The 16,243-nt window shown below is 37.6% G+C and overlaps 1 long non-coding RNA gene across 1 annotated transcript in view; it reads left to right on the top strand.

The window, feature by feature from the left end:
* Window positions 1–16,243, top strand: part of LOC127492841 (uncharacterized) — a 31,995-nt gene that overhangs the window by 633 nt on the left and 15,119 nt on the right. The window contains exon 2 of the long non-coding RNA XR_007922641.2: window positions 76–130. This is a non-coding gene — a long non-coding RNA (uncharacterized lncRNA). The remainder of the gene's footprint in view (window positions 1–75; window positions 131–16,243) is intronic.

The following is a 16,243-nucleotide window of genomic DNA, read 5'->3' as shown; positions in this document are numbered from 1 at the left end:
GCCAACGTGGGCGGGGCCTGGGAGAGCAGGCAGGGGGCGGCCAGTGGAGGATGAGTTGTCTTTGAGTCTCCTTAGACTCCTACAGATGCTCACTGGAGAACTGGGCTGCTATAGACAACGGCAACCAGAGGTAAGTGTGGATGTCACTGTCAACTTTCGTATTATTATTGGGTCAAAAATACTGGATATTAAGGAAAAAAAACTTTTGAGTACATTTTTCAAAAGGAAATGTTGACTCTGTAGTTCTGTCCCCCAAATTTCCACCGTGTTCATACTAATAAGACAACAGGACGGGAAGTAAGATATTTTCCTTATGATAGGATTTGGGGAGTCCAGACTACTAGCATGGTCACTCCTTTTTTTAGGGACTGAGTGGTCTACTTTATATATCTTTAAGGAGATGTCTTCCAAAACTGAATTGAGTGCATTGCCTGAAATGGAGTTTCTTTAGTGTCCGGTGGCCAATGCAAGTGGCATGGGAAGTTGGAAGGCTTTTTCTGTAAAATTTGATACAGTGCTGCTGGCTTAGATACAGCCTTTTAGAAAGAATGATTTTATGATAGAATCACTGAGAGCAATATGAAAGTACCATCACCACACAATGTCACTTGGAGCCAAAAATGGCCACGTTTCAGTTTCCTCAAAGATACAAATGGAGTACTAGAATCAAAGTAATGTATGAAAGGGTTTATCATAGTCCTTCTATGTAATAAACACCCTCTGTTTCTTCTTTCTTTTGTCTAGGTGCTAATTTACTGCTCTTTATTCTGTATATTGTTTTTTATGCACCATGCTTGTTGTAAGGTATATTTTCATGGTTATTTCTTTCAAAATATATTAAATGTTATTATACTACTGTATGAGGATGTTTCCAAAAGCTCATGGAAAAAATAAAGCTGAAAGATAATTTGAGTTTTCCATGAATTTTTTGAAACTCTGACATAAATCTGATTATTATTTAGGAGAATTTCTTTAAATCTTAGAAATGCCATTCACTGAAACATATATTTCTTACAATAGTGCTAAATAATTCCAAAATATCCTGTATCTAGTCTCGGTCTCAGGAATCCTTTTACAGTGGCATATGTTAGACACTTTACTCATATACGTTACACAAAAGCATGGAGTTGTACACAGGAAACAAAAATAAAACAGCTGGGTGTTATGCAAGGTGCTGAGTATGAGAAGATACTGTTTATTAACTCTGTGCCCCTGGCTATGTTGTTATTATGCTTCTGAGTCTTATTGTTTTCCTATCAGAAACATGTGTGATACTATTCCTTAGGGTTTCTGAGAAAATTAAATTAGATAATTTATGTAAAATTATTTTCCACACATAAAATGGTATGAAACTTTTTGGTATAACAAAATGACAAGTTTTGAGGAGAGAGAGAGAGAGAGAAACTTTGAGTTCTCAGTAATTGTAGTCATTTGATAATGGATATTCAACTCATGATATCATGGTGAAAATAGAAAACTGAACCCTAATGCTGCCTATTATAAACTGTGAATCAGAATGTATAGATGGAGACATATAAGAAATATACAGCACAGGTCTTCAAGGGAAGGAACCATAAAAACAATGTGGAAGGTTTGGATTTTATCCTACTTGCAAGCTAACAAGTGCCAGCCCTGTGAATTGGTGTGTAGGTACAGTCAGATTAGGTCACAGATGAGGGACCCAAAGTTTAGAAAATCACAATCATATCTAGTAAATGAGAAAGCCCCCCCAGCATCTGCCTGGGGGGATCATCATTTCCTGTTGCGGAAACTAGTGTATGACCTCTCTTTCAGAAAGGAGACACTATATACTTGTTCCAAGGTTGCTTTCCATACAAGCATACTGGAAATAAATAGAACAAAAGCCGTCAACAACTCTTCAACAGAGAGAAATGCAAGAGACCCATTGAAAATTCTCCCAATGGAAGTATATGCTACACATTTGCCATCAGTGGCAATGGCAGTTTTTATCACAACTCTAATTTGTGATTTTCCTGCAAAGCATAAAAACTAATAGGACTTCTAAAAAGAATGTTTAGGAAACTAAAAAAAAAAAAAAATGACATTTCCTTCTGTTTACCAATAAGAAAGAAAATATCCTATGTGAATTAAATAACTGGAGAGGCAAGAATAATCCCAGTGTTCATGATAAATGATGACATTTTTGCTAATTTCTAAATGAAATGACATTCACCAATCCTCTTGAACTACCTTTTCACCTTGAAATAAGATTCCATCATTTGTAGCATTCACCTTTCAGAGATGGAATAAAAACAACCTAAATGAATCTCTTTGACTTGTAAAATCTGATAGCAAGAACCAGATAATATGAATTGCACATTTTCCAAAAAAGACTTGATGGCTTAATAAGAGCATTTGGGACATTCTAAGTACAAAAATGATTAATCCATATTAAAATATAAATCACTGACAAAAGCATGTCACCAGTCAGTATAATATTGCTAATTGCCCATTTCAAGGAATGATCCAAGTGTAAGAATTTCCCTGACATTTTCCTCAGGCAAGGTAATTGAGAAAAAATCTATTTAGTCTTTTTTCAATTTCCTTTTTATGTTAAAGAACCTCATTTACACCCTCTTTATAAAGTAATCCCACTGGTTTCCAAGCTGGCTTGCTTCTTTTAATAGAATCTTAGCACCCAAGTCATGGTTATTTATTTTTATTCTGTCTGATTTCTAGTCCTGATTCCATATGAAGGAAGAGAGCAAAACAAAATTATCTACGACAGAATCTCTGAGCTGCTTCCAGGGTTGAGTCCTGGGTAGTATTCTGATTTTGACTTTCTGTGGTTCGTGGGCATTAAAACTGAAAAATGAACAAGACTGATAGCGAATTCAAACTTTAATGGCTTGTAAACTTGAATGATTAAAGAAAGAGACTCATTTTTCGATTAGTAGGTCTGAAGTGTCCTATGCTATATATGTCATCCAGAATCTTAATCTATAATCCAAATGACTATTTTTTGTGAACAAAATCTTTGAGAGATACATCATGAACAGAATCTGAATACAGATTAATGTAATGTCACATAAACTCAATTTAACAAAGGTTATCTGCGAGGCCCGCAGTGTCAGGATGGTGGGGTGATAGCGTTCTTCAACAAGAAACCCCGGAGACAAGTTTCAGTGAACATGTCTGTCTACTAACAATCAAGCATAAACTTTTAAAGGGCAGGCAGAGGGGAAGGAGCTAGTTCAGGGCAACACTAATTCTATAGGATAAAGCTGATACTGATACCTCTACACTTCTCCAATCAGCTTGAAGGTCACAAAGACAAAGTAGCCTTCCAGGTGTCTAGGCCACACCCAGGAGCTGTTTACTGGATTGACAATTACAAAGCCCTTCAACAGGAAGTGGGGGTGGGGAAATGTGCCTGGGGCTCCTGCCTCCTGCCAGCAGTCTGGTCACAGGGTCCTTCCTGTGAGGCATGGTGTGCCATGCCCTCTTAACCTCCTGCATGGGCTAAGCAGGCAGTCTCCCAGCAAGGCACAGGGTCAACCACAGTTATTCATTAGAGATGTGTAATAATCTTAAAAGCAAAGAATATCATTAAGATATCTCAGCAGTGTAGTTGGGGGTTGGTGGTGTGGCACAGAAGGTTAAGCCAGGGCTTGCAATGCCAGCATTTGATGTGGGAGTGTTGGTTCCTGTCCTGGTTGCTTCACTTCAGATCCAGTTGCCTGCTAATGCACTTGTGTAGCACCGGATGCTTGTCCAAGTGTTTAGGCTTCTGAGTTCCTGGCTCCTGGCTTCAGCTGGCCCAGCCTCAGCTATTATGGCCATTTGGGGAGTGAATCAGCAGATGGAAGATATCGCTCTCTACTTCTTCCTCTTTTTCTGTCACTCTGTCTTTTGAATAAATAAATTTTATAAACGCAATTGGAGGGGAGAGACATTATCTACTTCTAACCTCATGGTTGTTGACTGGCTTCAGTTTCCAATCAGCTGGGCATTGGCACAGGGCTATTTTATTAATGGCTGCAAGCATTCCTTTTGTCCTACCCCACAACATCGCAGCTAGTTTCTGTGAGAAAAAGACAATACAGAAGAAAGGGGGAGAGAGCAGCCACCATGAAAATCAAATTTGCATCATTGTATCTCAGAAGGACATGACATCAATTCTGTTGTCTTCTATTGGTTGGAAACCCACCTTCAAGAGGAGAGGAGCCATCAGAATTAAGAAAGCCTGGTGAGCGTTATTGGTGGCCATCCTGGAGCCTGCTTACCACATTGATCTTCTCTTTAATCTCTAAATTCCCTTTGAGCACATTCAGCCTCTGCATCCATGAATACAGTTGTCCTCAACATCTAAGTTTTAGCAGTAACAGGAAATCAACCATAGCCTCACTGTGTTATTGGTGTTCGACCAAATGAATGGGTTCAAATACCTCCTATTAAAAGATCCCTTGGGTTGTAGGTCTCTGACATTATCTGACAGAAAATCCAAATAGGTGTTTAATGAACAAAGATTTATTTCTCAACTATCTATCTCTATTCTGTAACCACTGAAGACCACATGTGCCCAACTCACACTTTCTGTGTCATTCTTGTCTTCAGAGAAATGAGAGAATTTTAAATTTACTAGAGGATGACTGTTTTTTACCTTTTGTTTTCTGCTACTCAGATTCTCATTTTAGTGCCTGATTCTCACAACCTAATACCCTTGTACCTTGTCTTTCTTTGTACACTACTTCTGGAATATGCCATTTTGTTTTGATACATATTTTTATGTTTCATTACTTGTTTTAAATTTGTTGTCTGCTGCATATTTGCTTGACTGTTTGGTTTCATATACTTCACTTTAGAGACTCAGATGAATTGTTCATTCCACATGTACTTCAGTAGGTAGAATACTGTTAGATGTTTAATAATGCTTTTAACACTTTTTCATTTTTAATACCATCTGATACTTTATTGTTTTCATGTTAATGTGATATTAATACAAACAGAACACATTCATTGTAGTTCAAGATACAATTCTAAGAATAGAATGATATTCCCTTTCTTCCTGCCTTCTTCACTTCTACTCCCCATACATCCCTCCTGTCTCTTTCTTTCTTAATTTTTGAGATAACATATTTTTAATTTACATTTTAGTCAAATGCTTAATGCTCCACTAAATAAAACATTCAACAATTAAAAATACCCTAGTGCAGTAGGGGTGATGATTTTAAAATTTACTGTATATGAATGAAATGGTCATCATTTCATTTGACTTTTTATAGCTTTTGCCTAACACTTTTTATATTTAATATAATAATTATGAAAATACTCATCTAATTAATAATTAATTAGTAATTAATATTAATAACATCATTAATAATATTAATATTAACAATTAATTAAATAAATAATAATTAAGAGTTTGCTCTTACCATTTTATAATTGAGAAATTTAAAACTTGAGAAAGTAATTTGTTTTTACTTCTATCTAATGAATGAACAAGTATTAAATAAATATTTTGTTACCGCTTATGTTGAAGTCTATACAAGCAGCCAGTGTTGTGGTGTAGTGGATAGTCACTGCCTGTGACACTGACATCTCATGCTCTCACTCATACAAAAGGAGAAACAGGAAGCATAGTCCTCAGTGTAGGATAGCATCGCTTGGCACATCGCTTGGCACTGGTTTGTGTCCTGGCTGCTCCTCTTCCCATCCATCTCCCTGCTAATAGCCTGGGAAAACCAGAAGACAGCCCAAGTGCTTATGTGGCTGCTGTCCACCCTGGGGGACCTAGGAGAAGCTCCTGGCTCTTGGCTTCGGCCTGGTGCCCTGCTGGCCATTGCAGCAATCTTGGGAATGAACCAGTGGATGGGAGATTTCTCTTTCTTCATCTCTCATTCTCTGTAACTCTTTTAAAAAAAAATAAATATTTTTAAAAGTCTATCCAAGGGACCAGCACTGTGGTGTAGCAGGTAAAGCCACCGCCTGCAGTGCCAGCATCCCATATGGGTGCCTGTTCAAGTCCCAGCTGCTCCACTTCCCATCCAGCTCTCTACTATGGCCTGGGAAAGCAGGTGAAGATGGCCCAAGTCTTTGGGCCCCTGCACCCATGTGGGAAGACCCAGAGGAAGCTCCTGGCCCCTGGCTTCAGATTGGCACAGCTCCAGCTGTTGTGGCCAATTGGGGAATGAGCCAGCATATGGTAGATCTCTCTCTCTCTCTCTGCCTCTCCTTCTCTCTGTGTGTAACTGACTTTCAAATAAATAATTAAATCTTAAAAAAAAAAATCTATCCAAGTAAATCTTACATTATGTTAAACTACAAAAATGGAAACTACATAATGTTTTTGTAAGGAATGGAAACTTTTAAAAGTTCTCTCTCTCTCTCTGACTGCATCAGAACATATAGGAAGAAGCTTGTTTCAGAAAGAATGAGTGCTGGTTTAAAACCTGGCTGTTCTATTTCTGATCCAGCTAATGTGCCTGGGAAAGTGATAGAAGATGCTCCAAGTGCTTGGGTCCCTGCTCCCACATGGAAGACCCAAAAGAACTTCTGGGCTAGGCCGTTGTAACCATTTGGTGACTGAACCAGCAGATGAAGAGTCTCCTCGCTCTGTCTCTCCCTTTCTGTAACTCTCCTTTTCAAATAAATAAAAATAAAACTTTAAAAAATGCATATCTGTATGTTAGTCTTGGTAAGCCTAGGGTTTACATTCTGTATTGAAAAATGTAACATACATACTGATATTAGATATTTTGCTGATTTTCAGGAATGTTGAATTCATCTCAGTGTTTGTAACATGCTTCTTGTTACTCTGTGCAAGGAAAATTAGCCTGTCATCCATGAATTTAGAGCTAAAAATAACAAAATGGAGGCAGGGGTACCGTGATAAACATTAAGGAAGTACACTGATGTGGTAAGCAGTAGACAATTTAAATGGTACTATTCAATTCAGTAAACTGGCTTTTTGCATGAGGAATTTAAGTAGTCAGTGAAATTTTAGAAATGCATACACCATTCTTAAATGGAACTTGTTTGAATACGGAAAGATGTTTCTGATTTATTTTTCCTAGAAAAGAAAAAAAAATCTACACCACCATCTTCTCTTAATCCTTTCATCTCTGAAGTGTATCATATACAAATAACATTGCCAACACTTAAAATAATCAATTTTATTTCTTTGAATATATTTGATTATTTTGTAGAGCACTCTAGAGAGAGAGAGATTCCTCTATTATCTAATATTCTTCCCCCTCCCTTTCTATATGTAATTCTTTAAACAATAAAATATTAGTACTACACAGAGTTTCTAAACCAAAATTAAATTCACACTTCAATCTGAGCCATTTCTGTAAAGGATTGAGAAGGAAGTTAATTGTTCTGGGATTCCACTCATTGTCAGGAGGCCTACATACATTTTCCTGTTTATACTCACATGTTACAGGGGGTGTTATATAAGACCTGTGATAGATGCTTTATCCTCTCTGACTTGGTCGCAGATGAATCTTTCTTCTCTTCTATATGATCCTCTGTTATTCCTTACATCCTTTTACCAGTGGATCAGGTACCAGCAGTGTAGTTTCTCCTCTGTTGGAGGAGACTCCGTGTCTCTACCTTGTGTACTCTCACTGCCACTCTGCCAATAAAGAATTATCCTCTCATCAATCCCCCTCCCAGCTGTTTTTGTCAGCAGCTAGTCTTGCCTATTCTCTGTGTTTGTGGAGCTGCCCATATCTTGATTTTAGACTGAAGGACTTCTGCTCTGTCTCCCATCCTCTCTACTTCCTTGTGAATGACTCCCTCATTTCCTTAAATTCCATGATCCTTGGGCTCTTCCCTCCCTTCTCAAAACTACAAAAGTAGAAGATCTCGCAGATCCCATTGCCTCGTGGGTCTCACTCTGATCCCACTGTCTCCTCTCCTTTGATGGAAAGCTTCTTGGAAGGATGCTGTGCACTCTCCTCCTGTTCATTGCTCAGATCACTCCAACCTGATTGACAGTTGTCTCCACCTCCTCACTGAGACAGTTATAAATGGGGTCACCAAAAACTTTCTGCTCTCTGAATTTCAAATGCAGTATTTCTCAAATGACATAAACTGGACCTCACCTTCCAGTTCTTTGAGTGGCTTTTAATGCTTATTCATAGGTCAACTTTGTCTCATTTCATTTTTCAAAAACTATTATGAGTTTTTCATAAATGATCCAAGTTAAATTTAGTGTACATTGTACATTTGATTGCTCAAATATATTAAACTTTACACCATGTGACAAATAAGATCTTTCAGTAAACCCAACCACTCATCACATACCATTTACAGAGATATTGTAAAACAGTAGCTCCTTTCCCCTTAGTTCTATTTCATTTCCCATAGTTTCAGTTACCTGTATTGGAATGAAGCTTGAAAATATTAAAGGGAAATTCCAGAACTAAATAATTCATAATTTTTAAGTAACTTGTATTATGAATATACTATCATAATTGTTATATTTTAATATTAGTGTCTGTGATTAATATCTTACTTGCCTAATGTATAAATTAAACTCTACCATAATAATATTGCATATATAGAGCTCAGGACTAGCGGTAATTTCAGGCATCCACCACGTGTCTGGAAATATAGCCTCTGTGGTTAAGGAGGTCTGCAAATGAGAAGTTACCAAAATTACTAAGATGGCCTCTTGCAATAAGAAGTAGAAATGAACTCCAGTCAAGCCTTGAAAGATTATGAGTTAAAATCTTGTTTTAGCAACTAATTGTTCTAATTATTTTCAACGTTACTGATGCCAGGCAGAAACGAGAATGCTGAGGGCAGAAGTTCAACACATCTGTGCCAATATTGGTGATTTACTAGTCCTGTTTGTTCTGGTGAAAAGGAAAAATCAGTGTGTGGTGTCATTATGAATCTAGGGCCCTATGGATTTCCCATACCAGTTACCTAGAGATTAGAGAGATTATGTTTTATGCGTGGAAGATTAGGATGAACAAAGAATGTTAAGTTCAATAAATGTATCAACTAAAACATGCATTGTCAAGTGCTGCCTGGCTCACTGCAAACCCATTTGCATTCAACTCATTTGTTCTAAGAGACACCATGCACAGCCACTCACACACAAATACACAGAAACTAACCATGGTTGCAATTCTTTCATCTGTGTGGCTTTTATTCAGTTATGTATACAATATACTTTTTTACTTATGTGCTTTATTTATTTATTTATTTATTTTGACAGGCAGAGTTAGTGAGAGAGAGAGAGAGAGAGAGACGGAGGGAAAGGTCTTCCTTTTCCGTTGGTTCACCCCCCAAATGGCCGCTACGGCCAGCGCGCTGCTCTGATCTGAAGCCAGGAGCCAGGTGCTTCCTCCTGGTCTCCCATGGGGTGCAGGGCCCAAGGACCTGAGCCATCCTCCACTGCCCTCCCAGGCCACAGCAAAGATCTGGACTGGAAGAGGAGCAACCAGGTCAGAATCTGGCGCCCCAACCGGGATTAGAACCCGGGGTGCCAGCACCACAGGCAGAGGATTAGCCTAGTGAGCCGCGGAGCAGGCGTACTTATGTACTTTTTAAAAATGGAGTTACAAACTGGAGTTGAATAGTTGCACATTCTTTCAGCTCTCTATCATGTATTTCATTATGTGTTATGCTGTCTTTGTGAGAGCAGCTCTGTGCTTGTCCTTACTTTTTACTCCACAATATAGAGTCACTGCTCTTATTTGAAGTTTGTCCAGTTCAACTAAATCTGCAAAAAATGCTTCATGAAGAGAAGTTTTCCAATTTCTCTTTATCACCTTTAATAGTGGACAATGTTTGTTTCTTAACAATAGACATGATGAAATACTTGGTTTCTGTGTCAAATGCATTGTCAATTGATTACTTTGCCACAAGAAAAGTTAGCAAGGGTTTCCCCAGGCAAAGTGCAATGGGAGAAATTACCCTGGTCTCTTTGTTAGTTTTAACCTCTTCTCAGCCCCCCACCACCTGCAGTGGCTCCTCATTAAGCTGCTTCTGCTCACCATGCTCTTGCGACTTTTTCTTTCCCTTTCCCCGGTAACAATTGGAACTGAAATCAAAAAGAGGAGAAAATTCATTTTCAGTGCAGACATTTTAAGAAGAGCAACATTTCAAAGAACTTGAAGCCCAGAGCTACTGGTTAAAAAACAGATTTAAAGTTGAACACCATCCGAGGAGTTAAATTATAAAAAGTGCTGGTCTCTCCTGCACAAAATGGAATGCAGTACTACTTTTGAAGGTATTGGACAAGGTTCAGAATACAATATTTTACTTTCATTTTCTGTCTCTTGGGTCATGCATTTTAAGAAGCAGAAATCTCTTCAAAATATATGATAGTCCTATTTTCAGTCTCTTTTTAATTAATAGTTTCTTTACTTGCCAAGTATGAATTATCTTAATCATCTTCATAATGACCTCACAATATGTTATGTTAACTTATGTTGGAGCCACTAAAGAAATTGGAAAACAGTAAGAAAAATAATGCTGATTAAACCATGAAATCCAAGTACAATTCAATTGAGTTGAATCTTACCCCACATTTCCACCTGCATTTCCCTAAGGATATTTCAACTATGACATTTTTCAGAAGACCCCTACTGCAATTATTTCTCCATCTTTTTTTTCCTTTCCTTTATCTTCAAAGCTCATTTAGAGGTCGACAGTGTCTCATTTTATTTTCAAAAGCTGTTATGGTATTTTATAAATTGTTAATGCCCAATGAAGGAAGGAATCTAGATCTGCTTATTAGGATTAACACAACTACTGTAAATTATGTGCAGAACAAGCTAAATAAACAATGTAAGTTATAGCAAAGGAGAGAGGTGACAGAAAGACAAGCCATGTGCCTGGACACCACAGCTCTCCTATCTGGGTGTTGTTGTGAGAGCCCAAATGTCTTGCATGTTTTGAAATATAGTAGTTGACAATATGCCTCCTAATTCAAATTAAGTATTAAATAATTCTGTCTAATGATAACCTTGTACTTCTATACTTTTTGAAGTTTAGAAGTTTATAAGTAGTTCTACTAATATATACATATAACAATGTTTTATATAGGTGTGAGATCATTTTATGAGCTTTGGAAAGTGAAGTTTCAGAGCAAAAACGATGTGTCCTTTGCAGCATTTATGTACATATAAATACTCTTGAAAATTTCCCCTTGAAAGTTCATTAAGTGGAGGTGGTTCTAACTTGTTTACAAAAATCCTGCATACATTTTTATAACTAGAAGCAACAGATGAAACAAATGGGGAATGAAATCCTCATAGAAAATATTAAATTACAGTAAAGAACTTATTACAGTGCATCTAATCTCTATTTGAAGGCTGTCATTTCTCTAAAGCATAGCCATAAACCAAATTAACTCGAACTGATGCTCCCAATGAGAAGCTGTGTGTATGAGTTTATGCCTAATAACATCTTTAGCTCTGGCTGAAAATGCTCACCTGAAAAGACTCATCTCAACCCTGCCTCCTCCTGTAAGTTAATTATGTAACTAGGGTAAAACCTTGCAAATGGGTCTGAATGTTCACCAAAGAAAACACCTCCTTTTATACATTCTTGCAATGATTTCCTGTCATTGCTTTGAAAGGTAAACCCACTTCCTCCTGTCTTTCAATTCATGCCCTTTTTACGTTTGACATAGCCAGGTGCTTCCTCCTGGTCTCCAATGCGGGTGCAGGGCCCAAGCACTTGGGCCATCCTCCACTGCCTTCCCGGGCCACAGCAGAGAGCTGGACTGGAAGAGGAGCAACCGGGACAGAATCCGGCCCCCCAACCGGGACTAGAACCCGGGGTGCTGGTGTCGCAGGTGGAGGGATAGCCTAGTGAGCTGCGGCACCGGCGAATTATAAAGTTTCTGATACACACTTGCTCTGGGAGAAATAATATCAATTTATGAACAAAACTGAAAAAATATTTTATTAAAGCAAATGCTAACTGTATGTAGAGCTTTCCTCTTTTTTTTTTTTTTTTTTTTTTTTTTGGACACAGGCAGAGTGGACAGTGAGAGAGAGAGAAAGGTCTTCCTTTGCCGTTGGTTCACCCTCCAATGGCCACCGCGGCTGGTGCGCTGCAGCTGGTGCACCACGCTGATCCGAAGGCAGGAGCCAGGTGCTTCGGGACAGAATCCGGCGCCCCGACCAGGACTAGAACCTGGTGTGCCGGCGCCGCAAGGCAGAGGATTGGCCTAGTGAGCTGCGGCGCTGGCCACTACTTCTTAACGCATTGAAGAAAATTAAGTACTTACTTTGTTTTCTTTTTCAAAACACTTTTTTCCAATGTTTATAATTATAAAACTAATGTATATTTATTGTAATATTTGTAGAATTCAGAATGCTATCAATCAAAAAATAAAATTCCACCTTCCCATCAATGGAAGAAATATCCTTTTATTTTTTTTTCTGTGAGATTATGCATATTTCCTGTGATTTTTCTCTGTCAATACCCATACACCTTTTTTTCTCTTGCTCTCTCATTTTCCTTTTCTACGTATTTTTTTCCTGAAAGTGGGTCTTTCTTAGCTTTAAATTTTCTGTTTTATTTATTTATTTATTTGAGAGGCGGAGCTACAGAGAGAGAGAGAGAGAGAGAGAAAGGGAGAGAGAGAAGTGAGGGATGGAGAGAAAGGTCTTCCATTCGCTGGTTCACTCTCCATATGGCTACAGCATGCTCAGAGCTGAGCTGATCCAAAGCCAGGAACCAGGAGCCATGGGCAGGAGCTTCTTCCTGGTCTCCTGTGTGGTACTGTGGCCCAAGCATTTGGGCCATCTTCCACCTCTTTCCCAGTCCATAAGCAAAGAATCAGAAGAAGAGCAGCTGGGACACTAGGCTATTAGGAAAAAAGAAAAAGACGCATTTTGGTTTTGAATTTTCTTGCATGTGTGCATGTTTGTTTGGACTTTTTGGGGTGGGATGTATGTAGAAGAGAGAGTAAAACAGAGGTAAGAGAGAGAACCAAAGACAGTAGCGATGATATAATATGATGATCGCCAAACATTTATCCATGAAATTATTTTCTGTTCACAATAGTATTTGTTTCTTGACATCTGAGATTCCTGAGGGAATGGTTTAAAATTGCAGTCATTCACACCATTCTTTAATAACCAACTTCCTTTTTCTTAAAAATCACTTTTGCTGGGGTGGGCATTGTGGTGCTGCAGAAGATTAATCTACCTCTTGGGATGTCTTCATCTTGAATGAGTGCCAGGGATCCAGTCAGGTCGCTACTTTCCTGTCCAAATTCCTCCTAATGCTCCTTGGAGACAGCAGACAATGGATGATGGCCCAAGTACTCAGGTTCCTGCTACCCATGGAAGAGACAGAGATGTAGTTCCTAGCTCCTGGTTTCAGCTTGGCCTAGCCTTGCTGTTAAAGGCATTTTAGCCGTGAACCATCAGGTGAAAGATCTCTTTCTCACTCCCTGCCTCTCCCTCACTCTCTGTCACATGGCCAATAAGTAAATAAATAAATATTCCAAAAATAAAATAATTAATCCTTGCAAGTTTCTACCTAAAGATAATAATTGTGAGGAAATTTTTTCTCATTGCATTGTCTCTTGTGTATGACATGATCACACCACTCTTCTAAAACTAATAATTGTTTTGTAAGAGTGTTTCCCCTTGAAAAATCAAGAACTATTTTCATGGCTCTTATTTTCATATTCAAATAGTTTTAGTGTATTCCCTTTCCATAACATCATTGCCCTACAGCTGTGCAGTACTGCACTGTACTTCTAACAGTTTTTATAGAACCCATATTGAAATAATGACACTAATAATATCATTCTTTCTAATTAGTGAAGGAAACCACTTATAAAATATTCATGATGCTGACCTTACTCAGAAGAAACTAACCATTCTTGCTCCTACGATCGTGGCCTTTGTCCCTTCATCATTACTTCCCTGGACTTTAAAATAGGTGGTTTATTTTTCAGTCTCTTTTAAACTACAGCTGATAGCAAAAGTTCTCTGAACTTACCCTGATGAAGCATTTTAATCATATGTTCTATCCTGTGTGTTTTCCTTTACACTTAATGCTAAGGAAGCTGGATATGTCCTAAAGTCTTACATGAGTGTACTTAAAAAAATGGTGGAAAAACTATAATTACATGTTGGGGTGGATGTTTGGAGTGGTGTTTAGGACATTGCTTACATTCCCTGTTGCTTGCTCTTAGAGATTTTGATTAGATATTAAGGAGGATTGATCAACATTTTAATTGTTTTTTCTGTTTTGTAGATTCTGCTAACCAGCATTTTTCAAAAACATATATAGTGGCTGCATTTATGAAACTCTAGTTCTGTACATTCAACTTAATTTTGTGCTACAAAGAAGGTAATGGAGCTAGGAAATCATAGGGTTTTTGAAGTCTGTGACACCTGGTTAGGAATCCTACCTCTACCCTTCTGATTACATGGTGTTGAAGATTGCACCTGACTTTAAAGTTTCTCAATGACATCATGTGATGTTTAAGATAACTGTATTTGGGGGAAGATAAAGAAGACAAATAACCTGTATATTCGGTGTCTCATTTCTTGTTTTACTAATTTTCATATATATTTAAATAAAGAGAACATATTTCATGTCTTTCATATGTACAGATTTAAGAACGTGATACTTTCCACCATGATTCCTTCTTCATTTCTTATTTTTCTTTTAAATTTTGTGATGTCATACTTCCAGTTTACTTCATTATCACAATCTTAATCCTCCATTTAATAAAGAATTCACCAAGTAATATGTAAAAAAAAAAAAAAACTGCCTCTCAGAAGTATAGACAAGGCACATTAGCAATCATCAAATGTCAAGAGGTCACTTTCATTCTTATACATTGCAGATTTTGTACTCTGTGTATTGTTAACAGAAATCAGAGAAAACATAATATTTTTATTTTTGGAACTGACTTACTTCACTAAGCATGGTGGTCTCTAGTTGCATCCATTTATTTGCAAAAGGCAGGATTCCATTCCTTTTCATGGCCTAGTGGTATTCCAAATTGTATATACACCACATTTTTTCTTTTTTGTTTATCATTTGTTTTTTACCCAGAAACCTTTTATTTAAGGTATATGAACTTGTGCATTTCAGAAATACAGCTTTAGGGATGTGGTGATTCTTCCCACCATAACCATACTCCCACCTGCACTCCTACCCTTCCTCCTTCTCCTTCTCCCTCTCCTATTCCCATTCTTATTTTTTACTAAGCTCTATTTTCAGTTAACTTTACACATGTAAGATTAACTCTATACTAACAAAAGAGTTTAGCAAATAGATGGGAAAAAAGTTTCCTCAACAGTCGAGACAAGGGCTGTTCTAGGTCATCACATCTTAAAAATGTCAGTTGACTTATAAAATTACCTTTTAGGTGCTCTATTAGTTACCACAGATTATGGAGAATATATGGTATTTGTCCTTTTGGGACTGGCTTACTTCACTAAGTATAGTGTTTGCATCCATTTTATTACAAATGACAGGATTTCAGTTTTTATTACATTGTGTAGTATGCCAGGGTGTACATATCCCATAATTTTTATTCATTCTTCAGTTGATGGTCATTTGGGTTGATTCCATAGTTTAGCTATTGTAAATTGAGTTGCAATAAACATGGGGATACAGATAACACTTTAATATGCTGATTTCATTTCCCCTGGGTAATTTCCTAGGAATGGTATGGCTGGGTCATATGGTAGGTCTATATTCAGATTTCTGAGGTATCTTCATACTGTCGTCCACAGTGGTTGTACAAGTTTACATTTTCACCAATAGTGGATTATGCTAACTTTCTCACCACATTTTCACCAGAATTTGTTGTTTGTTGATTTCTGTATAAAATCCATTCTGACAGGGATGAGGTGAAACCTGATTGTGGTTTTGATTTCCATTTCCCTGAGGGCTAGTGGTCCTGAACATTTTTTCATGTCTCTGTTGGCCATTTAGATTTCCTCTTTTGAAAAATGCCTGTTTAAGTCCTTTTTCCCGTTTCTTAACTGGGCTGTTTGTTTTGCTGTTGTTGAGTTTCTTGACTTCTTTATATATTCTTGATATTAGTGCTTTCTCAGTTGCATAGTTCACAAATAATTTCTTTCATTCTAGTGGTTGTCTATTAACTTTGCTGAGTATTTCTTTTTCAATGCAGAAGCTTCTTAATTTAATGTACTTCTGTTTGTAACCACATTTTCATAACTAAGATAAAGAATCAACTCAGTGTCTCATTTAATAAAAGTATTAGAATTTCTTTATTCCAATTTTTCTGACTCCCCCTCCCATGACT

Source organism: Oryctolagus cuniculus, chromosome 14 (assembly GCF_964237555.1).
Source record: "Oryctolagus cuniculus chromosome 14, mOryCun1.1, whole genome shotgun sequence".
In the NCBI taxonomy this organism is placed as follows: domain Eukaryota; kingdom Metazoa; phylum Chordata; class Mammalia; order Lagomorpha; family Leporidae; genus Oryctolagus; species Oryctolagus cuniculus.
This window is presented reverse-complemented; position numbering and strand designations above follow the sequence as displayed.